Source organism: Panthera uncia, chromosome F1 (genome assembly GCF_023721935.1).
Source record: "Panthera uncia isolate 11264 chromosome F1, Puncia_PCG_1.0, whole genome shotgun sequence".
In the NCBI taxonomy this organism is placed as follows: domain Eukaryota; kingdom Metazoa; phylum Chordata; class Mammalia; order Carnivora; family Felidae; genus Panthera; species Panthera uncia.
In genome coordinates this window covers 40730855-40758496 of record NC_064813.1, presented here as the reverse complement: position 1 = coordinate 40758496, position 27642 = coordinate 40730855, and the positions used below count along the sequence as shown (strand labels likewise).

Here is a 27642-nt window from a genome sequence, read left to right as displayed (position 1 = left end):
CTCTCTCATGCACACACGCACACGCACACACACACACGCTCCCCTCTCTGCACCATATACCTATGTGTATGGTTCACATGCCATGTGCGTGCGCGTGTGTCCTTACATAGTACACTGAGAATGGGAGGGGGGTAAAGGGAGGGGGAAGGAAGGAGGACAGGAAGGGAATGAGGGAGGGAGGGAAGACAGATGAGCAGGAAGGAGGCAAGAGATTGCCCTGCAGCCTCTGTTGCCCTCCACCTCCATCTAGAGGGGTCTCTCCCCAGGCAGGCTCCTCCAAGGGGGTCCACAGGGGCCATTTCCCCGGGCCTCCTACCACAAAGAACCCCACAGTTAGATTCTTGACGTTAGCTCCAGCTGAGGATCCAACAGTCCCCAAAGGACTGGAAAGAGAAGACATTCATTGTAAACTGAACTTGAGTCTTGCTGCCGGGGTCCGTACCCCTATTGACTGATGATTTATGAATTAACAGTTTACTAGCCCTGTGCTTTTCTTGAAAATAGCACAGTCATATGCATTTCAAGGGTCCATATGCTAAAAACAAACATTTTTTAAAGCCCCCAATTTCGTGACCCTTTTTGTTTTGACACGTCTTTATTTTCCAATTACCTGGAAGCTGGAAATGAGCAAAAGGCTTCCCAGCACTGGCTGCGTGGGGCTCCGTATTTCCCCTCCTTGCCCTTGTCACCCAAAGCGTCTACCAGGTACTGGGCCCTGAGTCATGCAAATAAAGCTGGTCCAGAGCTTCCAGCAAAGATTGCTCTTCTCAGAGCCATTAGGAGGTTTTAGAGGAAAAGTTCTCTGTGCCTGTTCCGTGGAGAAACACTGGATGGATCTGTTCAGCAACCCTTCTCTTAGCCCCACGGCTCAACCACTCTGTGTGTGTGTGTGTGTGTGTGTGTGTGTGTGCGTGCGCGCGCGCGCGCCCATGCTTCTTTCTTGAGAAAACAGAGCTCATTTCTAAGGCTTTTCTCTTTAGGCAACGCCTCTTCCTGCTGGAGCCTAACTGTCCAGAGGGGAGGTCCCGACGGCTCAGCCATTGCCCCGGCAATACACAGCGACGTCCTACGTCCCCCAAAGCAGAATCTGTGTGACAAGGTGGAGGTCCCCGGACTCCAAGAGAGTCATAACCCGCCCCCCCAACCCCCAACAAAGCCCGAAGTCACACTTTCTTATGTTCCTGCCTTCCAGAGCCTTCTGTCCAATCAAAAACTCCCTTAGGGTGGGTCACAAGTGTGCGTGATTTTTAAATTTTGCAAGCACGCCGCCCCAGCGTTCTGGGCGTCTCGCAGCGTTCTGCTGGGCTGTGTTCACTGCTTAGTCAATGGGCGCCTGTTAACCAGCTGTAAGCACTAACCTCCCGCTGTTCTGGCCACGGGCTCTCAGAGACCTGCTGCTTCACGGGGGCAAAGCCCAGCCCAACATTCACTGTCTCCATTTAAGAACATTTCCTATGAGAGTTCTCATTTGGAATTTCAGTTCCAAGTATTGGAGATCTGGGCTTGACTCCTGGCTCGGACCCTCCTCCCCAGGCCCCAGGCTCCTCGTGTGTGTGGGGATGAAATGAAATCACACACACGCAGGCATGTCGTAGAACACTAAAGTCTCTACAAGTGGCAGGGGTTTCACGCATTCATCTGTTTGCTTATAAAAGAGCAGGTTCTCTAGGGAAACTCTGATTTTTAAAGTGAGATAGCCCGCATCCCTACCTAGCTCCTGAATTCATTCATTTAAGGCTTGAAACCCAGGACTAATGTTGAGACGCAGGGCAGGGCTGGGTTGAGGTTCGCGTGGGTTTGCCAAGTCAGTAAGAGTAAGTTTAAGGGTAGTTGGCTTTGCGTGGAGAGTGTGGGACTGGGGTCAGCCTGGAAGTCAGGTTGGCCTGACCGAAGAAGGTTTACTCCACGCTACGGTCGACCCTTGAGCAACACGGGTTTGGATTGCGCGGGTCTGCTGATGCGCAGATGTTTTTCAATATATATATGTACAGCCCTGTAAATGTATTTTCTCTTCCTTCTGATGTTTTAAAATAGCATGGTCTTTTCTCTAGCTTACTTCATCGTCGGAATGCAGCATATAATACATACAGCATACAAAGCATGTGTTTATCCACTGTTGGTTGATGTTATCGGTGGTCAACATAGCTCCTGGTCAACAGTAGGCTATCAGTAGTTAAGTTTTGGGGGAATCAAAAGCTATATGCCGATTTTCAACTGTGCAGCGGCGGGGGAGAGACTGGCACCCCTAACCTTGAGTTTTTCTAAGGGTCAACTGTACTCATTGGTAGTTTTTTTCTTGTCAGATTTCCTGCCTAGCTGGTCACCTCTAAGCCTCCATGGCTTAACCCAGCCAGCATCCCTGCCGTGGAGAATGGGGGTGCCCCCTGCCCCAGGGCTGTGCCCATTGGGATGACCCTCTTTCTTTGCTTCCTTCTTTCCGTTCTAAACTCAGACATTTGAAAGCTATCCTGCTCCCCTTTTCTCTTTCCGAAGCCCAGAAGGACGAAGTCAAGAGAATCAGGTGATCATTTGTGAACAGACGAGTGAGACAGCCTCAGGCTGCCTGTACCCCTTTTAAGGCCTCCAAGTAGGGCTGTGTGGACTTGTGTGGTCGTCAGGTAAGGAAAAGGCTGTGGAGGCATGATGAATTCAACATACTATTGATGCAGCTGGGGGTGAATCAGAATACAGGGGAGCCTGACTGGGGTGCTGGGGAGGGAGATTTGTGAATTCTCAGCCCATCTTCTGCTACTTAGTTATGCGGCCCTGTCCTCAGCCTCAGTTTTCTTATCTGTAAAATGGGGATAACAAGTCTTCCCTATCCCTCTATTCCTCACTCGGCTGTTGTCAGAAACAAGTGTGATAAGCGACTTTACAATGAACCACAGATCAACAAATACTAAAAATAAATATAACACTACTATGGAGAGACCATCTGTCTCCCCAGCGTCTACCACAAGGCAAAGTGTAAACAGAATGAAGTTGTTTTGGTCTGAGGCCACTAGTCCAGAAGAGCAAGTTTTCCATTCCAACGGACTAAGGACAAAATGGGACGGGATGACGGTCCTCCTCTGACAGCCTGTCGCCTCACCGTATCCTTCGTTCTGCCTCCCTCTCCCGGTATCTCCACCCCCTGAAGAAAGCCTAGAAGAATCTGTCCGATGCCTTCAGCACTTCTATCTAGATCTGGGTCTCAACCCTGCAACTCTTCGGTTGCTCAGCTGGTTACCGTGGGCAAACCTCCCACCTCTACTAAGCTTCAGTGTCCTCATCTGTAACGTGGGCACATTAACTCCTTCTTAGCAGATTGCTTTGAGGGTTAAATAAGTAAGTGTGTTTAAATTGAGTGCTCAGTGAATGTTAAGCTGTTGTTGACATTTTTTCAAAGCAATGGGGTCTCTTTAACTTGGCCAGAGGGCAACCCTGCCCTCTACCCAAAGGTAGGGATTCTCCCAGGTGGGTACTGGCTGGTGGCTTTCCCCCAGCTCTTATACACCCAGCAACCTCCTCCCTTGGGGCCTGTGAGACCACACTTGGGCCTTAGAATCAACTATTTGGAGACCCTAGAAGCTCCCCAGCCGCCCGGGGGAAGGTTCACTTTGTCTTTCCAATTCACTAACCCCACCTGAAGTCTTTCTAGAGCAGGTGAAGGGATGCTGGCCACGTAAGGCACAGGCTCACTTCTTCAGCAGGCCCTGGAGCCCCCTGTGATCCATGACTTCCCCTCCCAACCTCTTGCACCTGGCTTTTTTTGGCCTCTTCCAGCCTGGATGTGCTTCCTTCACATGCCCCATAAGTGGGGCTGCCCACCGGGGAGGTGAAGGGGGAGTGCAGAGCTTGGTGTTCAGCCCATCCTCTGAGCACATCAGAACAGACAGCTGTTGGGCAGGAGGAGAGGGGATCTAGAAGGGATGGGGAAGGGCCCAGTGCAGTGCTCAAGCAGATTAGCAAGTGAGAGGACACATAAGCTCTTTGGAGCTATTTTGGGGGGGGGGAACTCTCTTTCTGGAAGGTTCCCTATGATATGGTTGCCGGTGCTTGCAAGGAAGAGGCCCACAGCAGATCTTCCCTGTCCCTTCAGGTGCATGTTCCCACTCCCCGGAAGAGGGTGGCCCATTCGGGACACCCTGGAGGTCCTCCACCGGCGGTCCTCATCCAGGAAACCACACAGCCCTTCTGCCCAGCTAACACTGCCCAGGCATGGGTCTCTCTCAGGCCCCTCATTCAGGTGCTCAAACCCTAGCTGACCATCAGGATCCCCTCGAGTATTAAACAACAGTAGATTCCTGGGTTCCATCCCATAGGTCTATGTTTTTAGTAGGCTCCCCCTCCCCCACAGGTAATTTTGAAGACCGGCCACATTTGGCAACCCTGATCTGCCCACCGCTACCTGTCCTGGGACAGCACTCTCTCTGCTTTTGTAGAGGCATAAGGTGGGGGGGGGTTGTGGAGGAGGGGGTCCAGCCTACTAGGAAATGAGACCCATTGAATTATCCACTTCAGCCTCCCCCTCCCTGACTGATGGAGGAATTACCGTCTTTTTGCCCTCTGCCACAAGGACCCCTCGCCAACCTGGGATGATTTTGAAATTGCTTTAAAGAGAAATCTTCTCTGGCTGCCCACAGGGGGCAAAAAAAAAAAAAAAAAATCAATGAACTGTCCCCAGAGCTGGGAAGTAGGTCCTCCAAGGCTTAGAAGCTGGGTTGCTTTCTTCCCTTTCTTTCCAAAAGCCAAGTGGTTTGGACCAGAGAGGGAAATTCAGAGCTACTGGGAAGACACTGTGCAAGTTGGAAAGGCACTTTTTTTTTCTCCCTCCTACCCAATTAATTTCTAAAGAACGAAGAAACCCTTCCAGCGCCTGCCCTGGTTCATCTCCTCCCTGCTCGGCCTCACTCAGGACACATGATTTTCTTTTGGCTCTGCTATCTCAGTGGGAGACCCACTTTCTCTTTGCTCTTACAGCTGGGGAGGCATGTGAGAGGGTGAGAGACAAGACGGAGAGACCGAGAGAGACAGAGACTGTGTGTGTGTGTGTGTGTGTGTGCTGGCACCCAGTCACTATGTGGTTTAGCTCTGCACGTCGGATGCAGTCAGAGAGGGGACGGACAGGACACCTTCATATTGTGTGTGTATTTACGTGAGTGTGCAGGGAAAGTGCTGTCTCCCTGGGACGTGTGTGCGCCTGTGATGGCCCGTGACAGCATGCGAAAGGTGCAAAGAAATGGGTTCTAGAGTCGGGTTTCCATAGAAACACCTGAGGTGTAGGAACACTGTGTGCAGCCTAACTCCCTGCGCGACGGCAAACATCGGCGCCCAGAAGGTGTGACTTTTGCATCAGGCAAATACGTAGGCACGGAATGAGGGAGAGAAGGTAGTGGAGGAGGGCGCAGAAGAAATGGGGAAGGCTAACTGGAGCTCATGTGAAAGGCAAAAAGGTGGGAGGAAGGAAGGAGGCAAGGAGGACGTAGAGACCAGATCAGTAACGTCAGCTGGACAGAGCAGGAGGAAACCTGCTGGAGGAAGGGGTCTTCCCCCCCCGCATCTCCCCACTGGGCTTACCTGCACACACCTGCCTCTCCTCTGAGCTGTGGGTTTATTCCCCAGGCAAGGCTCCCCCTCTTCCTCCCCCACCCTTCGGTGGAGCTGTGGCAGCAGAGAGCCAGCTAGAAGTTCTGATCTCCCGGTGGTGCCTGCCCGCTTGTGTTTGCCTGACTTTGCTTCTACCAGATCCTAGTGGGGTGGGGAGGTTAGGTTAGGGGGAGGGATGGGCAGATTGCAGGGAGGGAGGAGAAGGAGGAGGGAGGGGAGGGAGGGAGGAGGAAGGAGGGGGGGAGGGAGGGAGCTTGGGAAAGGAGGAATGACAACAATAAAGTCTTTATTTGGCAGCCAAAACTCCCAAAGACTTCATCCACACACCATGCCCACTAACGGACTCGTTTTTAATAACATTTCCTTCTGTTGCTGCTGCTTCTGGGGGGGAGATTGTTTGACCCATGTTTGGAAAACAAGCCAAATGAACAGAGGAAACAGGCATGAAAAGCAACCTCTGTACAGGCCACAGCTGCATAGCTGGGTCCAGCCCCAGCCTGTTTCATGCCTCCTCCGAACAATCGCCCTGCCTCTGCTGCCCGTTGCTCCCCCGGTGTTAAATTCCCGAACCAGTGAGGGGCGTGGGGTGTTTCCTCCGAGCAGCGAGCAGCGAGCAGCGGTCATCCTGCCCTTTCCCACCTTCTCTAGGAGGGTTGCGAAGGGAGTGGGGTCTTGCCATACAGTGAGCTGGCAGGAAGATGGCCTTGGTTTGCCTGCTGGAGGGATGCTCTGAGGACCAGAGAGGGCAAAGTCCGGCCTGGGGTCACACAGCAAAGGCGGGCAGAAGTAAGATTTGATGTAAGACCTAAAGTCACGGTCCCTTGCTCCTGGTTTACTTTTTCTATCACAGTAGAGAGAGCCGTGGTGCCTAGTGACAAGGAACTCCCTCCACCCACCTCCCATCGGGGGGTAGAGGGAGGAACGCTGACATTAGGATCAGTAGCCCTGGGCTCTGCCACTCTCGAGCTGTGCTATGGCGGGCAAGTCCCTCAGTTTCACGTGGAGCCTCAGTTTCCTCATCTGTGCAGTGGGGATAATACCTGCCTCACGGGGTTGGCAGGATTAAATGAAATCACGGATGTGAGGGCACTTGATAAACTGGGAAGATGTTCGAGTTTAGGAGCGAGATTACGGTGCCTGGTGGTCAGCCTAAGCCGTGGAGGAGGGAAAGGAAACCCACTCCTTCTTTCCCCACCCCCTTTCCACCCTAAACCTTGTGCCTTCCACGCCCTGCTGGGGAGGTGTTGCTGGAAGCCAGCAGAACTCTAGGTTCACCTTAACCCTGGACGTGCCAGGCCACGTGTGCCTTTTTATTTTTCACCCAGGTGGCGTATGTCCCCTCCTGCAGGCTGAGCACAGCAGACCCTAGACTTGCTCGTTTCCCTTGCTTGTGGCGGGTGGTACGTCGAGTCCCAGAAAGACCAGCAAGACACATGAGGCACAGGAAGGATGGGCAGGGGGGTGGGAGGAGGGCTTAGACAGGATATGGGGCAGGGTTGTGACTTGTATCCATTTTTCATGGGGGTCCATCCAATCCCAGAGTCTTTGCTCCCTGATGGTGACCAACCCCAAGCCGTGACAAGCACGTGCGTCTCCCCTGCTCCCTCCTTCGTCTGCCTTATCCTGGGCTCAGCAGAGAGAATTGGGGTGAAGCATACAGACGGCCAGGAGGATATTCAGGAGCGTCTAGAGTTTGCTCACGGGTGGCCCGTGGATCTAACGTGGCTTGAGGACCCAACGTGTTTTTTGCGTTTCTCTTGGCAAAAACCTGTTTCTCGTGGCAAAGTTAAAACCTATACACATTTATGCAGAATAGTATTAATAACCCGATAGGCCCAGCACCCAGCTTCAACACTCAACCAACTCGCGGCCCACCTTGTTCCCTCCGTGTTCCCCCCTCCCCCAAACCCCACTGGAATATGATTTTTTAAATTTTTAAAAAAGTTTATTTTTGCGAGACAGACAGACAGACAGAGTGTGAGCAGGGGAAGGGCAGAGAGAGAAAGAGAGACACAGAATCGGAAGCAGGCTCCAGGCTCTGAGCTGTCAGCACAGAGCCTGACGCGAGGCCCGAACCCATAAACTGAGAGATCGTGACCTGAGCTGCAGTCTGATACTGAACTGACTGAACCACCCACGTGCCCCCCTCACTGGAAGGCTTTTAAGCAGTAATATTTTTTTAAAACTGGATTTGAAGCTTTTAGGGAGAGAAAGAACTTCCCCGTGCAACATAATCAGCACCCTTTGTGCCATCTCGTCTTAGACTGGATGGGCTCGATGGCCCCGTTCAGTTCCTTACCTGCCTGCTCTCCAAGACCTTTTCGTCCACAAGCAGTGGTCTAGAGGCAGCGACTGAGAAATGAGGTGAGTTGGGACAAATCAGGGATGCTATAAGGGAGAAGGGTCACCTCAACCAACCTGCCTTTCTCATCCCCTTGACGGAGGACATATCCGCCTCCACAGCGGCAGACAGGGGGCTAGGTTCTCGAGAACAGGCTTTGCCTCTCATTCGCTGTGTGACCTTAGAGATGTCTCTCGCCCTCTCTGGCCTCAGTTCATCCTTTGGAAATGTGAGGTTGTACTAAGGTTGTACTAAGCGTTCTCCTCCAGCGAGTGTGAAGAGAGCCTGAGATCTGGGGTCAGCACCCTGGGCTAACATCTCAGTTCCGCTACTCTAGCTACTTGGAGAGCAGGTCTTGAACATATCTTCGTCTAAGGCAATAACCCACCTCCTGCCCAGGCCACACCCGGGATAACTCGGGGCTCATTGGAAACATCAGCTGGGAGAGCATGTTGTGGTTCACTGGCTTCGTACGGCCAGACCTTGAGACTCCTCTAGAAAGATGTGGCTCCTCCAGAAAGAGCTTCCTGTCCCGGAGTCCTGGGGGACCCCGGTTGGTTCAGCTTCCCCCCGGTGTGTTAAGGACAACGTGAGGTCAATGCTGGGGAGAGCGGTGGAAAGTCCGGAGATGCTGGCTCCCGCTTGCTTCCTCCTAGGATGGGGCTGGGGGATGATGTGGGGCAGAAAATGCAGGGGGAGAGGCAGGGGAGGGAGGCAGCTCTCCGATGTGGTGGACCACACCAGGTCCCTCTCGCTCTTCCCACCCGGGTTGAAACTCTATCTCGGAGGCTCACTGCTTATTTGACCCACACAGGGAACGCTTGCAGCCCAGGGAGAAAGGGCATGACTGTGTATGATCCTTTCCATAGAAATACAGAAGGGAGGCCGCTCAGGCTCCCCACCTCCCCACTGCCCTGCCCCAACCCCTGCTGGGAAGGAGCAGTGTGGCCTGGAGGAGCTTTGGCTCAGACCGCCCCGTGGTCACCAGGCGCACAGAGGCTGGCCCTGAGACGGACCCTCACGCCTCGCCAGCCGCGGCTCACGGCGTAGGGTGGCTGGGGGTCTGGGCATGTGAGCCACAGGGAGAAGCTGTGGGCGTCCTGTGGCCACTTACCCCACCCCCCCCCTCCAGCCTGGGGGGCCGGGGTTGCCTGGGGTAAGTGGGCTCCTGGCGGTTGGAGGCAGCATCCCGTGTATCACGGCATAAACCCACAGCCCCCACCAGGGGCTTGGCCCATGCCGGGTGCTCAGTAGGAGTCTGTCTCATCACATTTAAGAGGGTTGAACAAGGAGATTCTCTGTCACTCGCTTTAAAAAAAAAAAAAAAATGTTTGTTTTTGAACATGAATGGGTAATACAGTCTCTTGATTCGAAATCCAAAAGATACACGAGGGTGAACAAGGACCAGGCTTCTTCCCCTGCCTGTCTCCCCATCGTCCAGTCTCCTCCAGGAGACAATCATCGTACCAGTTTCTTGGGTCTTGCCGGGTTTATTTAACGCGCACACAGGCAGAAAGTACAAGCAAGCGTGCATTTTATTTTTCCTTAGTGGTGTATTTTGATGATCACTCCATAGTGGGGCACACGGCTCTCTCTCTCTTTGTCTCTGGCCCGTATCTTTCTGACCAGTCCTTCCTGATAGCTGTTGGGTCCTCCTGCCCCATGTGTAAGGTAGGCAGTGCTGAGCCTGGAGCCTTACAAGCTTGGGTCCCCTCCTGGCTCTGCCTCCTCTCCATGTGGCCTGGGTGGCCTGGAGCTACTCGTTGGTCCTCTCCGAGCCTCCGTGTTCTCGGCTTCTCTGGGACAGGTATCCATGGCAGTACATCGACTCAGCAGCGAAACGATCCTGTAATTTAACTTCCTTCTACAATTGGACTTTACTTCTGAATCTGAGCACTCATTTCAGTGGCCCGGTGGAAAACTCTCGGTCCTTCGTCGTAGCCCTCCCCCTGGGAATATACAGCAGCTGGGGTGAGTTTGTGGGGCGCCAGGGCCTGGATGGGAGGGTGTCCGGGTGGGGCGCGCCCACGGTTCCCTGCCGACGTTTCACCCGGGATGCACGTTCTTCATCACCGAGGCCCCCAGGCGGGCAGGCCTCTGCCACCTTCTGAGGCTGTGTACAGAGAGGACAGAAACCTTCTCTGGGACTGCCATTTCCTCCTGGAGACCTGCTGGCTGCCTGGCTCTCTACCAGGGCCTTACACTCCACAGAGCCCCACACTCTCCCCCCACCTGGCCCCGACCGGGGGCCATTTCTTCTCTGGGGGAGGAAGCTTCCTTGTCCCCCTTACTTCTAGGCAAGACACTATATCTATGCTCAGAAGACCCCAAGGGCGCAGGCTTGTGGAAAATGAAGCCAGTGACCCTTGTAGGCTGCTTCCGTCTCCTGGGTGCCCTGAGGCAGGGAGCACAGAGCTGGTCTCCTTGTTTTAACCAGAGGGAAGGGGGGGTGGGGTGCAAAGGCAGGGAAGGAAGAAATGGATTGTCTGTCGGCCACGTGGTGAGCGTACTGAGACAGGTGGACCCTGAAATCCCTTTCCACTCGATGTCCACGATCCTGTCCATGGGTGTCGGCTTGTGGGCCAGCTGAGCAGTCCCGGTACACCGTCAGCTGGTGTGACAGCACACGCTGACCTGGGGACGCTCGGTCAGCATTGCTTCTGGAGCCCCTCGGGTGCTGGAGGAGCCAGGCTCAAGGGAGTGGTGATCGCGTTCTGCCTTCCAAGGTGACGTCGCCCAGATTCCGGGATGCCTCTTTTGTCCTGCGATCGCACCATCCTGGAGCTCTGGTCTAACTTAATTTTATGTTGTAAACATTGCATTTCACAAGTCGCAGCACCTGGATCTGACTTTCAGCTTCCGGGTATAATCTGAGAAGTCGCTAGTGCAACCCTGCTCCATGTCACAGACTGTTAATGACACTGCCTCGCGGGGGCACGGCCGTGCTGCAGCCATGTGACAATGACCAGCCTACGGACCTGCATGGTCAGTTATGCCTCGTGTCACGAGATCTAGGAGGGCAGGAGCAAGGCAGCCACCCTACATGACCTCGGGGGTCCTCACATCCACGTGGGCACCAAGCATCATCTTTCAACTGAATAACAGCGGGGCACCTGGGTGGCTCAGTTGGTTAAGCGACCAGCTTGATCTTGTGGTTTGTGGGTTCTAGCCCCACATCGGGCTCTCTGAAATGGCACGGAGCCTGCTTTGGATCCTCTCTCTCCCTCTCTTTCTGCCCCTCCCCTGCTGGCGCTCTCTCTCTCCAAAATAAATAAACATTAAAAAATAAACTGAATAATAGTGAAAGTAATATCTAAAGCTTGTGGAGGCTTACAGGTGCCGGGCGTCCTTTTATACGTACAACTCTGGTCCTCATTCGGCTCCGTGAGTCAGGTACTGCTGTCTTGCCCATTTTACAGGTGAGAGACTGAGGCGCTACAGTGCCCAAGGTCACACGTCTAGTAATGACAGAGGGAGGATTTGCACCCAGGTTGTTCTGCCTCCAACGTTCTTGTTTGTGTACATTTGTGCTGTTGTGAAAGATAAAAATGCAAATCCTTTCAAATCATCCCCAGCTCCGGGGCAGCTGGGTGCCTCAGTCGGTTGAGCATCCAACTTCGGCTCAGGTCATGATCTCACGGTTCATGAGTTCGAGCCCCGCGTCGGGCTCTGTGCTGACAGCTCAGAGCCTGGAGCCTGCTCTGGATTCTGTGTCTCCCTCTCTCTCTGACCCTCCCCCACTTGTGTTCTGTCTCTGTCTCTCAAAAATGAATAAATATAAAAAAAATTAAAAAAAAATCATCTCCAGATCTATGCAGCTTGGTGTCATTACGTGTTTTCTATTCATAGAAGTTTAACTATCCTCGGATATTTTTGTTTTTGTTTTTGATGTCGAAAAAAAATCCTCACACTTGAAACTGTTGAGAGCCACTGATCTAGGACTCAGTTTCTCAATTTCTAAAACAGTCTCAATTCCTGTCTTTCTTACCCTCCATATGGGCTCCCCAAGATCAAGTCTATTTCCTTAATGGCTTTTGTTTTTAAAGTTTATTTATTTTGAGAGGGAGAGAGTGTGTGCGAGCAGGGGAGAGGCAGAGAAAGAGAGAGGGAGAGAGAGAAAGAGAGAGAGAATCCCATGCAGGCTCCACGTTCTCAGAGTAGAGCCCGACGGGGGGCTCAGTCCCACCAACCATGAGACCTCTTGAAATCAAGAGTCAAATGCTTAACCGACTGAGCCCCCCAGGTGCCCCTCTTTAATAGCTTTTATGCCCACCCCCCACTTTTCCTGCCATGTGCCTGGACCACTACTGGAGTTTCCTTCCAGGTCTCCCTGCCTTGCCCCTCCCTCCTGGCTCCTGCTAAGCACAGATCTCACCAGGTCACCCTTCAGTGGCTCCCTGTCTCCACAGCCACGGTTCGGACCCCCATAGTGCATGTCAGAGTCACCTGAGGGCTCTTAAAAATGCCTAAAGGCCCCAGCCTCTGATTCAGGCCGATCTGTATTTTTAAAGGCTGTCACCATGAGTGATCGAGGCCCACGCCCTTGGCTGACGGTTACAGGCACACAGGATGCAGCCCCGTGTCCATGCTCTGACCTCTGCTTACTTCCCCAGCCCCATTTCTCAAACTCTGAGGCTGTGTCACAGCGCCCGGAATACGCCAAGCTATTTCATACCTACACCTCCTTGCTCACCGCTCCTTCTGTCTAGGAACCACCCCTTTTCCCAGGTGTTCCACCTTCTAGAATCCTCTCCTGACAGTGCTTTCCTCTCCCACCGTGTGTAGGGATGACCACTCTGTCCATGTGCTGCAGCTGTCCCCTAGTATGTGTCCTTCCCAGGACCTGCACCACTTCCCCGGCCTCCTCTCTTCTCCTCTCTGCCTGGTTTACCAGCTCCCCAGGCACCTGTGCCTGACCGGATCCCTTCTTGGAGCCCCAGGACCTGGTAGCGTTCTGACACACGGCAGGTCTCCAGTGTCCTGTGCCCTGGCCCCAGTGTGATCCGGCAGTGCGCCTGGAAGCACTAAGAATACTTTCTCCTCCTCTGTGTTTGCTGAGTCATTGCAAAGCCCTCCTGCGTGTTTCTGCAGCCTTCTGACTTCCTAATCTATTTTCCGGGACCCACGAGGCGTGTTATTTCCCAAAACACAGACCTGATCATGCAATTCCCTTGCTTAGGCGTCTGCAGTGTCTGTCGCCTGTTTACAGGATGGAATTCGAACGTTTTAGCATGACACTTGGGGCCCCCGTCATCTGATCCCGCTTTCTTGCCATTTTCATTTCCTTCCATAGTTCTTCTAGCACCTGAGAACCAGATTGGTGAGATCAGGTTTTCCTGGTTTTTGCATCTCTAGGCCTTTGCTCAGCCTGGCTTCAGATGTCCTTCTTCCCTTATTCTCCATTTGGGGAACTCCTATTCACCCTGCAAGGCCCAGATCATATACTGCCTTCTATATGGCACTCTCCCTGATCCCTACAGGCAGAGTGCTCCCACCAGTGCTCCCCCAGGCCACAGCTCTGGTACTGTGCTTACTCTGTTCCTGCAGTTACCGCTCACTTCCCTGTCTACCCCCTCTGTGGGACTGAGGGTCTCCAAGGCAGAAAACTAGATCCTGATGGGGCGCCTGGGTGGCTCAGTCGGTTGAGCGTCCGACTTCGGCTCAGGTCGTGATCTCACGGCTCGTGAGTTCGAGCCCCGCGTCGGGCTCTGTGCTGACGGCTCGGAGCCTGGAGCCCGCTTCGGAGTCTGTGTGTCCCTCTCTCTCTGCCTCTAACCCACCTGCCTTCTGTCTGTCTCTGTCAAAAATAAACATTAAAAAAAAATAAAAAAAAATAAAAAGAAAAGAAAAGAAAACCAGATCCTGGCAAAGGACCTGACAGATATATAAGGATCAGAACAGCTAACGCTTACCAAGAGCTTGCTATGCACCAGGCATGCACTTTGCATTGGCTTATGAAATCCACATAACCACCCCAGGAAGGGGTACTATCATCCCCTTTACCATTTTACAGAATATTATACAGTCACTAAATGTTGAAGCCAGGATTTGAACCCAGGCAGCCTGGCTCCAAGGTCCTTGCTGTCTACACTATACTGACAGTACTCACAGAATGAATGGTAATCCGCAGTGTGTGTGTGTGTGTGTGTGTGTGTGTGTGTGTATGTGTGTGTGTGTGTGGGGGGGGTATTAGTTAATAAAACATGATATGACTCAGTTTCTGCCCACGCCATTCCTGGTGTCAAACTAGGTTGGAACCCTGGTCTCTGGAGGCCTGGTCTGTGGTTTTTACTGAAATAACAGAACTCCCATCTCTTCTCTAGCAGGTGACACGGACGCTCGCCCACCTCTTCCATTGCCGCACAAGCCTCAGCCTTCTTTCTTCTTATGTCTCCTTTATTCTGTTTTGCAAAGTCTGAGAAAAATGACTGGTTGGCCTACGGCTCGAGGAGCATGTCCCATCTCCCCCCTGGCCCCCTGGGCCCCCTCCTTCCACCTTCGATGCACAGCCCTGGCCTTATTCAGAGGCAAATCACAGCCTTATTCAGGGGCTGAGCCACAAGGCTGCCCAACCCCGGCTCCCTTCTGAGTCCCTGAGCCTCCTGACTCCGGGCCCTGTGAAGGGAAAGGACCCAGCCAGAGGCAAAGATGGAGGCCAGAATGTTCTCCGGCCCCCAGCTTCCTGCTTTCTCAGCCTGCTGGGTCAGAAGTGCTCCCGGAGGATGTCTCAAGCCATGTGCAAATGAAATCCCACCCACTGCCCCGGGCTTCTGTAGCCTCCTGGGGCTGGTGACACACAGCAGTAGGCTGAAGCAGAAAGGAGGGGGAGCCCTGTCCCTGTGTAGCTGTCTTGCCTGTGCCCTGGCTTGATTCTCCAGAGAGTGAAGCCACCACCCAGCTTGTGTGCAAGTAAGCATCCCTTCGCCAAGGAAAGGGGCCCCCTGAGCAGGCCCTCCGCTCCTACACTCACCCTGCCTTCCACCCACATTCATCTGCCTGTGGTTTGTTCTTGGGTCTCCTATGTCCACTCTTCCTGTGGCATTGCTCGGCCCTTAGGCTATCAGCTTGACCGTGTCCCCAGACAGAGGCCGCGTCTCCCCCATCAGACTGGCACTTCCGAAAGCAGTGTGAGAAGGGATTTTCTCAGGTGATGGCGTGGGAAAGAGCTAAGAGCAGCCATGCTTGGCTACCTCCTTGTTCTCCCTCCCCGCAGTCGGTACCCTGCGAGGGTGGCAGGGGGCCTTGGGGTCCATTCAAAGGGCTCCATGGGGCAAGCGAGGAGACTTGCTCTCTTCTACTCTGAGAGCTGACTCACAGTCTAAAACGGGCAATACACACATAGACAGACAGGATACCAAGGTACATCAAGACCCATAACGGCTGTCTGACCCCAAAGATACACAGTAAAGGATACTTTTTTATGGCCGTGGCTCAGAAAACAGTATTATGGAAGGATCCAGAGCATTGTTATGAAGTGTCTTCGCCAAGAGACACTGTGTTTCCTTCGTGTGTTTACGCTGGCCTTGGCATCCATCAACAGAGGATTTAGCCAAGGGAGCTCCAGCCTGAAGGCCGGGAGCTGGGAAGTAATTTACTGGGCACAGCTGTTGCCCCATCGATCCAGTCACCTCTGCAGTGAGCTCATGTGGCCACTCTGGCCAGGTCTTAGACAACCATCCTGGATGCCCTTTTTTGGGAGGCATTCTGGGAATGGGACAAGGGATTGTGCAGCAAGAACCCCCACCCCCAACCCAGGCTCCGAGTCGTGGCCTCCTGTGATGCCCCCCCACCCATGCCTCGCCCCCCGTCACACGGCCCTGGAAGTTGTTCTTTGCTAATCTGAGGGCCTCAGACCCGCTGTCCCATCCCATAAGGCGGTTCTAAGGACAGAGCAGGGCTTTCGGGCTGGAAACAGTGATGTTAGCCATGGAGCGGCCCATCTTGGCCCACCTCAGGTGTGGGGAATTTTCGGGCCCAGCTGAGCCAAGCCACAGAACGAAGGCAAAAAGGCAAAACATGTTTTGGAAGGTGGTTGGCAGCCCCATCTGTCTGCTCCGTGGGCCAGGGCTCGACGAGAGGCTGTGGGCTTGGCAAAGTGCTGTGGGGGCTGGGGAAGACAGGAGGACAGTGGTGGCTCTGCTTTCCCTAGAGACCCCCAGGAAGGAAGGCCGTTCACCCCACCGCGCTTCCTTCCCCCAGTCTTCGGTGGCCTGGCACTTCAGCCTGAAATGTTCTTGTCAGGAAATTCTTCCTCTCGCCGACCTTGCCTCTCTCCTGCTGGATTTCAGGCTCCTTTCTTGTATGTAGAACCTTATTGGGAAACAGGGAGGCCCCCTCCTGCCTAAAGCGGAACTTGGATTTGCGGAGCTTTGGGCTCCTTGGAGACAGGTGCCGGGTAACCGGCGGCGTTGTCATTGGCCCTGCTCTAGCATTAGTGTTACTCATCCTTAGGCCCTTCTGAACTCAGTAGCTCTCCGGCAGGCGGCCACTGCTCCCTCCTGTCTGTTCTGGAGACGGGGGTGCGGGAGGCCAGGCAGAGGGGAGCTGGCCACCTCCAGGATCTCGCTGGTGGCAGGGCTGAGGCGGGGCGGGTGTGATGTGGGCGAGCTGGCCCATGAGGCTGTCACACTCTGACTCCGGGGCCTGGAGACCCTTTTCCTCCCGACCGTCTCCAGCCTTCTCTGCCCCCTTGGCCCCCTTCACCTGTGCTTCCGGCCTCCTCTCCTCCTCCGCTGCTGCTGCTGCTTTGCTCCTGGCCTCCTCCTCTCTCTTCCCACTCGGGGAGAGCTCGGGAGGGGTATGAAATTCATTAGCGGCCACATTGCCACGGGATTAAGTCATGGGCCGCGGCTCTCCAGCAGTGCTCTCCTCCCCTCCCATCGAGCCCAACAGCCTCCGCACCCTGCAGGCCCGCCAGGACTGCCCGGCTTCAGCTCAGCTCCCGTGCCCACTGCCCCCCAGGCCCTGGGCCACGCCAGAGCCAGGTCCCTTCCCCCACACCCAGCAATGAGGGCCAGGGGGCTCCAGTGAAGGTCAGGGGGCTCCAAGCTTAGCTGCTCACTTGTCAGCGTCCCTCCTGGGGTCTTCCCCCACCCTTCGGGTGCCACGCTGTCTTCTAAGCCCAGCGCTGGGCCCTTTCTCTGGCCACCTAGCCCGCCATTGCCGTGAGTCCCAAGCCCATCATCTGGTCCCCCTGCTGCCTCCCTGTCAGGGCTCCGGTGCCAGCCCTGTCATCTCACCACCTGAGGCCTCTCGCCTGATACCTTCCGCTCTCAGAAAGATCTTGACGCTGCCTTCAGAGGGATTATTTAAGTGAAATCAGTCAGGCTTCCCCTTTCGACTCACAGCTGTGTGAGGCTCACAGTATGTCCCGGTGCCCTGCATGGGCCTGGCATCCGTTCATGGAGGCTTACTGGGCACCTACTGGGTGCCTGGCACCATGTTAGGCTCTGAAGATGCCAAAGCAGACTTGTCCCCTGCCCTCCTGCAGGGCTAGTCTAGTGGGAGAAACAGAAAACAAAACACCTTTAAAACGATCACAGCATAGGGGTGCCTGGCTGGCATGGCCTAAAGAGCATGCCAGTCTTGACCTCTGGGCCACGAGTTCAAGCCCCATGTTGGGCGTGGAGCCTACTTAAAAAAAAAAAAAAAAGGATCACAGTGTAAAACCTAAATCTGTACAATTATTTTCAGTCCTATGTCGACAGAACCAAAAAATAAATGTAAAAATATGTCAAATCACCATGTCATAGGTAGTGCTTTGGAGAGAAAGGATACATAGGAGCTGCCCAATACATAGGCATGAATGATGAATTAACTACAATTTCTTTAAACCTATTTCTTGCCCCTACTTGCTTCCAAGCCTGAAGGCTGTCTGGTCTATACCACTTAAAAATATCCTTAATTATATCGCATCCTAAATTAGTCTCTCATTTGTTTGCCTTGTGTTAGTCTTGTCTCATTAATCATAATCATCATAATTTTCATGTGTTAAATGGCTACTCTGTGCCAGGCGAATGTTGAGAACCTTGATATATTGCCTCATCTAAATTTTTATCCCCATTTCAAACATAGGCAAACCGAGGCTCGGATTAAATAACTTTTCAAAAGCCACACAGCTAGCACCAGTAGATCTGTGTCTTACATTTCTTCATCACCCCATGGGCAGGCGCCCCCAGGATTCCCCAAAACTTGCTGGGAAACCAAGCAGATGGGGACGGACAGACCTGGAAGGACAGCTCTGTCCCAGGCTCCTGCTGGATCTACTACTTGGAGGTCTCCTGCCTCGGTGCCTTCACACACCTCTCTGCACCTGAGGAAGCACTGTCAGAAGCACAGGAAGGCCCACTGTGGTCTCCAGGCCTTGACACTCATGTCCCAGAACACTCCACCGTCTTTGCTTCTATGTCTCTCTACCTACCCTCCCTTCCGCGAAGATCTGCCCGTAAGGGAGGTAGGGATAAGGCATTCTGGGCCCTTCTCTTCTTGTAAGACAAGGCTGCCTTCTCCAAGACGCATCTCTGGGTTCATCCCGCCCATCTCAAGCTCCTCAGTTCCTCCAGACCCATTCCCACTCAGCTCTGGATTTATTTTGGTAAATAGCCCAACCCCATGTGCTACTTACTGACCCATCTTAACAGCCATACACGCTCATTAGCACTGCATTTATAAATGGGGGAATTTCACTCTCCACCTACAATCAGACTCTAGACTCACAGATGGCTAGGACAGTGAATGGTGCCTAGTCTTTACTCTCTCTTAAGGGTCCTGTACAGGGCCTCTTACTACTCTGTAATCCATTCTTCATCAAGAACAAGAGGTATTTTTTCTTACTTTTAAACCAACTTTCTTTTTTAAGTTACGGTTTGCATAGAGTAAAATGTACCCAGTTTAAGCATGCAGTTGGATGACCTTTGGCAAATGTACATACTCATTGGGGTAACCTTCACCCCAACGGATGTAAAATGTTTCCGTTACTCTGAAAAACTCCATCGTGTCACCACTACGCCCCAATCATCCAGTGGGATTTCCAATCTCCAGTGATGGTGGGCTAAATTATTTGAAGCAACTCTACCACTGAAAAAAAGCAAAACTGATAAGCCAGATATTAAATTTTTCCCCCTAAAAAACAAGAGCGGACAAGAAAGTAAGTAATGGAGAATGCACAACCAGGCCAAACTGAAGAGGAAAAATGGAAAAGCCAGAGACAGAAAGTAAAGGTTTGGCCCGAGGGTGTTGCTGATCCCAGTACATTTGAACTTTTGTCTTGATACCTGCAAGGGCCAGGGGGATGCAAATCACAGCGTGGGTCTTGAAGAAGCCAGGAAGATATTCTTCTCCATAAGCAAGGACCCCAAAGGACCACACCCTGAGGGGGAAGATAAACCAAGGTTAAACTAGCTTGGCAAAAATTTCACAGAGTTCCTATCAATGTCTGGTTCAGAGAACCTCAAAAACACCCACAAGTGCCTGCCCAAAGCAAAAACCAAAACGAAACAATAACGCTTTTCTGGAGGAAGGCACTCTTATCCCCTCCATCTATCTCAACAAATCATTTTTCAAGTATTATGAACAGCGAACACAAAATAATCAAATATACCAGAGAATGGACACCATAAAGAAGAAAGGACAGATACAACAGACAAGAGAAACCAAACGGCAAAAATGTCAGATTTTATATTTATCAGACACAGATTATAGAACAAGTATGATTACAACGTTTAGATAAATAAAAGATGTGCTTGAGTGTACTTGTAGTTAATAAGAAACTACAACAACTTCTATCTGGGAAAAGACCAAATCAAACTTCCAGAAATAATAAATTCACAATAATGAATTTATAGTGAATTTATATGAATATAAATATATACATATAATGAATATTATAACGAATATAAATATAATAAATATAAATAAAATGAATTTATATAAATAATGAATTTATTATTATTCATTATTATGAATGAAAGCCCAAAGGATGCAATTGGAGAGAACTAATAAACTAGAAGATAGAAAAATTAACCAAAATTTAGCCCAGAGGAATAAAAAGATGGAGACTATTCAGGAAAAGTTAAGATCTGTAGAGGGACGGAGGGAGAGGAACCAACATACGTGTAATCGGAGTCCCAGAAACAAAAGAGAGAGAAGTTGTCTCAAAGACAGTAAGGTAAATGAATAAGAGCGGACAATGCTCCAGAATTGATGAAACACAACAACAAATCACAAATTCAAGAAAGCAAATGAATCTCCAGCATGATAAACAGATATCCACAACCAGACATATCATCATGGAACTTTAGTAGATCAAAACACAAAGAAAAACATGAAACACATATTATCTTAAAAATTTGCTTCAGGGGTGCCTGGGTGGCTCAGTTGGTTAAGCTTCTGACTTCAGCTCGGTCATAATCTCACGGTTCATGAGTTCGAGCCCTGCATTGGGCTCTGTGCTGACAGCTCGGAGCCTGGAGCCTGCTTCTGATTCTGTGTCTCCCTCTCTCTCTCTGTCCCTCCTCCACTCACACTCTCTCTCTCTCCTTCAAAAATTAATACCCATTTGAAAAAAAAATTGTTTTGGTATCCTGAAATAAAATAGCTGCCCCACTAAAATTCTTTTTTTTCATTTCAAGAATTTCATTTCAAATACATTTCAGGAATGAGGGTGAAATACAGATGCTTTCAGATGATAAAGTAAAAAACAAAACAGGGCATTTGCTCCGAGCTGATTCTCACTATGGGAAATCCTGATCTTTAGGCAGAAGGAAAATGAGCCCGAATGGAAGGTCTGAGAGGCGAGAAAGAATGAAGGCAAATAAAGTGGCAAATATGTGGGTAAATCTAAATGGACGTTCACTATGTGAAACGGTAACAATAATGTCTTGTGAGGTTTCAAACGAGAAGGTATAATGGGTTTCTCAGACTTGTAATGTCCCAACTGAGACCTCTGACGTTTCCCCCAAGCTTGATCCCATCAGATTCCTCCCCATCTAAACAAGTGGCAACTCCATTTTATCAATTGCCTGAATTTTAGAGTTCTCTGTGTCTCCTTCTCTTACCCCTCCCGCCCAATCCACCGGCAAGTGCTGTTAGTTCTGCCCAGTGGTGTGTGGACCCTGCCTGTATTGGCTTGCAAGAGCCAATTGCAAAATTGTTAGGAATCCTGTGAGCCAGTTGACATCCTGTGGGTAGCTCGAAACCAGCCATGTCAGGAATATTTACACCACGGGAACTAGCCGCGTCCCCAAAGACCTGGTTGGTAAGCCTTTACCGCCACACCATTGCATTTGTCTACCAGGTATGTCCAGAATTGGGTCACTCCTCGCCAACCTTCACAGTCGCCACCCTGGCCCCAGCCACCATCATTTCCTCCCCCCGGATTATCGCAATGGCCTCGTGAAGGCTCTTTTGGCTTCATTCTTTGCTTCTCTTCATTCTAGTCTCAACACAGCCGCAAGAATGATCCCGTTCCCCCAATGGTTTCCAATCTCCTTCAGAGTAAAACCCAAGGCCCCACATACTTTGGCTTCCTCCTCCCTTACCTTCTTACCTCTCTGACCTCTAATTCTACCATATACCCCCTTTCCCGCCCCTCTTGCCCCTTCCTTTTTGCCACTCCAGTACTCTCATTGGGCCTCAGGACCTTTGTACTTGCTGTTTCTTCTTTCTGGATGTTTCTCCTGCAGATGAGTGCACTATTCCCCCTTCTCCTCTCATTCAGGTCTTTATCACTTTTCCTCTCCTCAGTGAGGCTATCTCTGGTCACCTTATCTGTAATTGAAATTCCTGCAGAAAACTTCCCTGCTAACTTTCTCCTTAGCGGTTATTAACACATTAAAACTTTTTACAAATTTATCTTCACGTTATGTTTCTCCACTTAGAATAGTATAAACTTCGGGGTTCCTGGGTGGCCCAGTTGGTTAAGTGCCCAACTTTGGCTCGGGTCATGACCTCGAGGTCCGTGAGCGAGTTCGAGCCCTGCGTCGGGCTCTGTGGTGACAGCTCGGAGCCTGGAACCTGCTTTGGATTCTGTGTCTCCCTCTCTCTCTGCCCCTCCCCCGCTCTTGCTTTGTCTCTCTCTGTCTCTCAAAAATAAATAAACGTTAAAAAAATTAGAATAATATAAGCTTCACATGAGTGTTTTTGTCAAGTTATATCCATAACCTCCAAAACGAAATCTGACGTTCATGTGTGACGACCCCCTCCCCCGCTGCTGCCGGGGCACTTGAATGTTTGAATTCAGATGGGGAGGGTGGGGGCTAATCCCAGCTTTGCTGGCATCTTGGAGGCGAATGTGTGGGCCCAAGTCGGCAAACTGGCAGCCTTGAGTCAAGTCCAGCCCAAGAATGTGTTTTGTTTAGCCCACTAGACATTCTAAGATAAATTAAATCAGTTTCCGACATGAAAAACCGGGGAAATTTCACATTTAAAAAATCCAGATTTTCAGCTTCTCTGGAAAAATCCAAAGATCTCGCAATCCTGAGGCTGCATTCCCACCTGGCAATAATCAGCAGGCATCAGGCAGCGCCCGCTATCCTGTCCCCACCCTGCTCCCTGCCCGCTTTACTCACTCATGAGTCTGGGACCTGCCTGGTCTCCGGCTTAGGTTTACGACTGTCCAAAGGTAAGGTTCGTGATAAGCCCTCTGAACTGGAGGCAGAGGCCCTGAGTGTTAGTTCCTTACCTGTAAATGGAGATAGTGTCAATACCCACTCAGAAGGCGGTTATGAGACGGCATCTGTGAATGGGCTGTGGGGGTTGCAAAGCCTAGAACATTCCGAAGGGACCCACATGCCCCCTCACAGCAATTCACGTGAGCACTTCATAAGGGGCTTCCAGCGCGCCGCTGTCCAGGCCGGTCCCGTCCGAGGGTCCCACCCGCATATTCTACGCAACATCATCTGCCACTGCGATGACATCTGGCTCCCGACAGAGCAGGTCCCCAGCCTGTCCCGGGACCCTTACTCAGCCCCCTTCCCGGCACATCTGCTCTGCCAGGCTGTCTCGGTGGCAGAGTCGTAGGGTCGGTGGCGTCCCCACCACCCAAGGCTCCACCGTACCAGGTCCTGGGCAGCTGGGCCGGCCACGCCTGACAGGTGGATGCCAGGAGATCATCTATAGGATCCTGCGCAGCCCGGGTCCTGGGAGAGGCTGCCTGCCCCACAGCGCCCACCAGCACGGCCTCTGAAGCCCAGTGTGGTTCCTGCAGGGCTCCCTGCCCGTGACCAGAAAGGCAGGAATGTGGTGAGGGGGACACCATTCCCCGGGCCTACGGTGGGTTTGGGGTGGGAAGGCCGTTAACTGGGAGGCTTCAAGAACATGCCGGGAAGCCACAGGAATGCCACAGGAGGGGGGAGGCAGCAACGGTAGGGACGCCGCCAGAGTTCACGGCTCCCAACTGCCACGTCTGTGGGGCTCAGAATCCTGGCTTTGAGGAACCGTGTGGTCACTTACCAGCTGTGCTGCCTGAGGCCAGTCATTGGGCTTCTTCGTGCCTGGTTTCCTCCTCTGCAAAGAGGACGCATCATTACCTGCTTTACAGTTGGGAGAATCACATGAAACTCGGGGGGAATCACATCCGTTTAACTGGCGAGACGATCACATTATGAGCTCCTGCTGTGTGGAAGACCCCGTTGCAAGCACTTTGCACACGCTCACTCACGAGCCCCACGACGTAGGTGCCGTTGTCCCCACGTCACGGATGAGGAACCTGAGGCACAGCAAGGTTACGGAACTTGCCTGTGAATTTACGTTGAGTGAGTGGCAGAGCGGGATTGGAAACCAAGAAGTCGGGGGTCTAGCGTTCAGGACCCTTTTAAGCTCTTGCTGTACCTTTTTTTCTAGAAAATAGCGCTGAGACGACCCTAAAGTCGACATTGAAGTGCAAGGCAAGTTGTTCAGTCTGTCTGGAAGTGGAACAGACAGGCTGTCCGAGTCTCTCGAGCATCGTGGGGTAGCAGCACTGGCAGGGAAGTTTGCATGCCCGGGAGTCCCCCGGAGACAGGTTTGCACGCGGAGGCCCATAGCCTCCAACTGGGGAGAAAGAAGGATCGGCACGAGAAACATCCCTGCTGTGTAGTCGCTCGTGAACGTGCAAGAGGACAGCCATATGCCATTTCCAGGAAGGCTTCTGGAAGACATGGTCCCTGAAGGATAGGGACGTTGAAAAATGGGAAGCCGGTGACAATGGGGGCCACACAGGTGTCACGGTTGTGCCGTGACTTGGGGACCTGCTCACTGACTTTTCTGCACTGTTTTCTGAATCCTTCTTGCCCTTCCTGACAAACCTCCGGCGGGGAGTGTCCCACGATTCATTCTGTGGTAAGGGGCAGGATTCTGGAGTCTCAACGACCTTGTTCAGCTTGCCAGGAGCTATGAATGGGCATGGTGAGTGGCCTGCGTCTTTGTAATAACTTGATGATATAAACTAGTCCTCTGGTCACTTTCCGCCCAAGAGAGCAAGTGCCATCTAGAGGCTGCGTCTCGGGGCTAGTGGCCGTGAGAAGAAGGAGGTGGGAAACAAGAGTGCCATCTTCACTCCGATCCTGTCACTCTCGGGGTCTGTCCTGTGCCGAGCCCTCTCATCTTTGGGGGGAGGCTGGCTCAGGCTGGACTGTCCTGGGGCTTCACGGGTGGGTTTCTGGAAGCCCTCGTCTGCCACCACACGAGTAGTTCTCTTTTCCAGAAAATAATCACATCTGTTCCTGGATCCTCTCCTCCCCTCCCTAGACGTGATCAGAACAGAGTGAGACACTTCTCGTCCCCGAAAACGTCATGTTTGTAAAATGAATACGGTTTATAAATAAACCAATGAATCATTGGTTTAGATTTCTCTAAACCAATCAGCTCTCTAGAAAGTATGATTCACTCATTCATTCATTCATTAACTATGTCCTCATCTATAAATGGGATTAATAAAGTATCTCACGGGGAAACTATGAGGTACTGAATGGGCTAGTGCATGGAAAGCCTCCAGGACGGCAGCAGTGCTCGCTCATGCTATTGGGTACGGGCACTGCTCTGCGTGCCCTGTCCTGCTCTCAAGGAGTTCATAGTCTGGTGCATCCAAGCAATAGGAACACAAAGAAAGGCCCTGCAGGGTTCCTTTCCTGAAGAAAGTTCCCCATGCAGGGTGAGGCTCAGAACCCCCCGATTCACCAGAGAGGAGGTAGAACCGGAGCGTCTGTATTTGATTAAAGGTGCACAGGTATAAGAGGCTGCCCTACAGCGTGGTGGGTGTCACGTAGAAGTGGAGAAGGCCACTGAGTACGGGCGGATCAGGTCTGCCGGGGACAGGCAGGGGAGGCTTCCCAGGGCAGGCAGGTACTGCCTGAAGGTTGCCGGCAAAGAGGGCGGGCAACTCCCCTCAGGTAGAAGGACCAGCTACATCACATTGACGGCATTTCCTGGAAACTCCAAGAGTCATTTGCAGCCTGGTGCTGGCTGAAGTCCTGGGAGTAGCTGGGATGACCCAGAGGCAGTGAGTGGGGGTTGGGGGGAGTAATGCGGGAAGAATTGGGCTCAGGTGTCACTTCTACACACGAGACTCGCCTTTACGGAACACCACGCTCTGCAAAGGAAACCCTGACGGTCAACTGCTAACATACTAGGAAAGTCAGGGATGTTCCCTTTGGAGATAAGGGACAAGAGCAAGGACAAAATGAGTGGGGAGTGAAAGATGTCATTGTCACTACTCCAAGTTCAGGTGGGACCAGCTTGTGAGGTCATGTTGGTAGGGTCCTTGCAGATGGGATGCCCCAGTTCTCTGGATGAGGGGGTAGCTGCCCTGGCAGGCTGGGGAACCAGGGATCACACTCATGGTCCCTCAAGAGCTGTAAATATTCAGGGACCTCCCCCCTTTTTTTCTGGAGGGGTTTCTGAGAAATGCCTTATTCCATTCCGGTTAGCACAAAGGGACTTGCTGACTGGTGGCACCCGCTTTGCCGTAAAGCATCCCACACACGAGGGAACCGAGGCTGACCGCAGGGTCCTCCCACCCTCTCCCCACTTGCACCCGTGAATATAGCTACAGGAAAAGTCCTGCCAAAGGAGGCAACTTTAAGCAAGTTTAGCTACAGATTCAACAGAGGGTCTCCTTTTAAAGAATAAAATTAGGGGCGCCTGGGTGGCGCAGTCGGTTAAGCGTCCGACTTCAGCCAGGTCACGATCTCGCGGTCCGTGAGTTCGAGCCCCGCGTCGGGCTCTGGGCTGACGGCTCGGAGCCTGGAGCCTGTTTCCGATTCTGTGTCTCCCTCTCTCTCTGCCCCTCCCCCGTTCATGCTCTGTCTCTCTCTGTCCCAAAAATAAATAAAAAACGTTGAAAAAAAAAATTAAAAAAAAAAAAAAAAAAAAAGAATAAAATTAACCAAACTGGGGGCAAGCACAGAAAATAGCGAACATGTGGGCACCATATTAAAAGCCTTTAGGCCGGGCAGGAAAATTTTTGGAAATAGTAACTCATGTTCTCACATTGTTTCCTTCTCTTCTGCCCTTCCCCTCCAAAGTCAGGCCTTTCTCTGTTCATCGCCTCAGGACAGGGTTGTATCAGCCGAACAAAATCACTCTCCGCCTGGCTTTGTCTCCTGGACTAGATGATAGGAATAAGATAAAAGATTTGGGAGAGGACTCTCTTCCTCCCCTTGTCCAGAGTGACACTTGCTAAAATTCAGATGTATGGCATTCGAGGAGGGGGACAGAGCGCAGACATTGATGAGCTTTGGAGAAGCTGGCCCTACACCCATTTCTTCACTCAGTGTCCAGGCTGAGTCCCAGAGAAGGGGAATTACCAGGAATTACAAGGAATCTATGAATGAGGGGTCTGGACCTTACATCCTGGGACAGTTCCAGGTAGTAATGAGCTTGGGGAAGAAAGGGCTTGTATGGACTATCTTGGCAGGTGAAGGTCTTATGGAATTTTCTCTGTGTTCCATATGAGGTGGGGCTCCAGGAGTCACTGCCAAGTGGCTGAGAAGTTAACAGAGAGCCATCAATCTGAAGGGATCATGGGGCAGGAACAAGGGGCATCTACCCACAACCTGAAACGTCCATTGACCAAGACCAGTGGGGTAGTGGAGGTCCCAAAGGAGGCTTCTGCGAATGGGGACATGGACCCACTCTACCCTATCCATTAGACACAACTCTGGGAAGAGGGTTGGTTCTTGAAGATTCTGCCAGTCCACATGAATGAAAAGTCAAAACAGAAATGAAAGAAAACAAGAGTCACACCTCTTGCACACATGACTTTGTGAACGATTCATAAAATTTAGATCATATTGACATACAGATTTAACAAATTGCCTTTAAAAAAAACTGGGACTTTCTGGGCGCCTGGGTGGCTCCGTCGGTTAAGCGTCCGACTTCGGCTCAGGTCATGAACTCGCGGTTCGTGAGTTCGAGCCCCGCGTCGGGCTCTGTGCTGACGGCTCGGAGCCTGGAGCCTGCTTCGGATTTGTGTCTCCCTCTCTCTCTGTTCCTCCCCAGCTTCTACTCTGTCCCTCCCTCTCTCCCAAAAATAAGTAAAGATTAAAAACATTTTTTAATAAAAAAATTAAAACACTGGGACTTTCTGGGAAGATACAAGATGGGTGACCACTGTACTGTAAGTGCTTTAAATTTTTTTTTATTTGACTGTAGCTGACACAATGTTACATTAATTTCAGGTATACAACATAGCCATTCAACTTCTTTACCGGTTATGCTATGCTCACCACAAATGT

General features: G+C 51.8%; 1 protein-coding gene across 1 annotated transcript in view; it reads right to left on the bottom strand.

Annotated features, from left to right (window-relative positions):
* Positions 1-5725, bottom strand: part of PRELP (proline and arginine rich end leucine rich repeat protein) — a 13566-nt gene extending 7841 nt beyond the window's left edge. The window contains exon 1 of the mRNA XM_049634408.1: positions 5560-5725. The gene's annotated coding sequence lies outside the window, so the exon portion shown is untranslated. The remainder of the gene's footprint in view (positions 1-5559) is intronic.
* Between the last annotated feature and the right edge of the window lie 21917 nt (positions 5726-27642).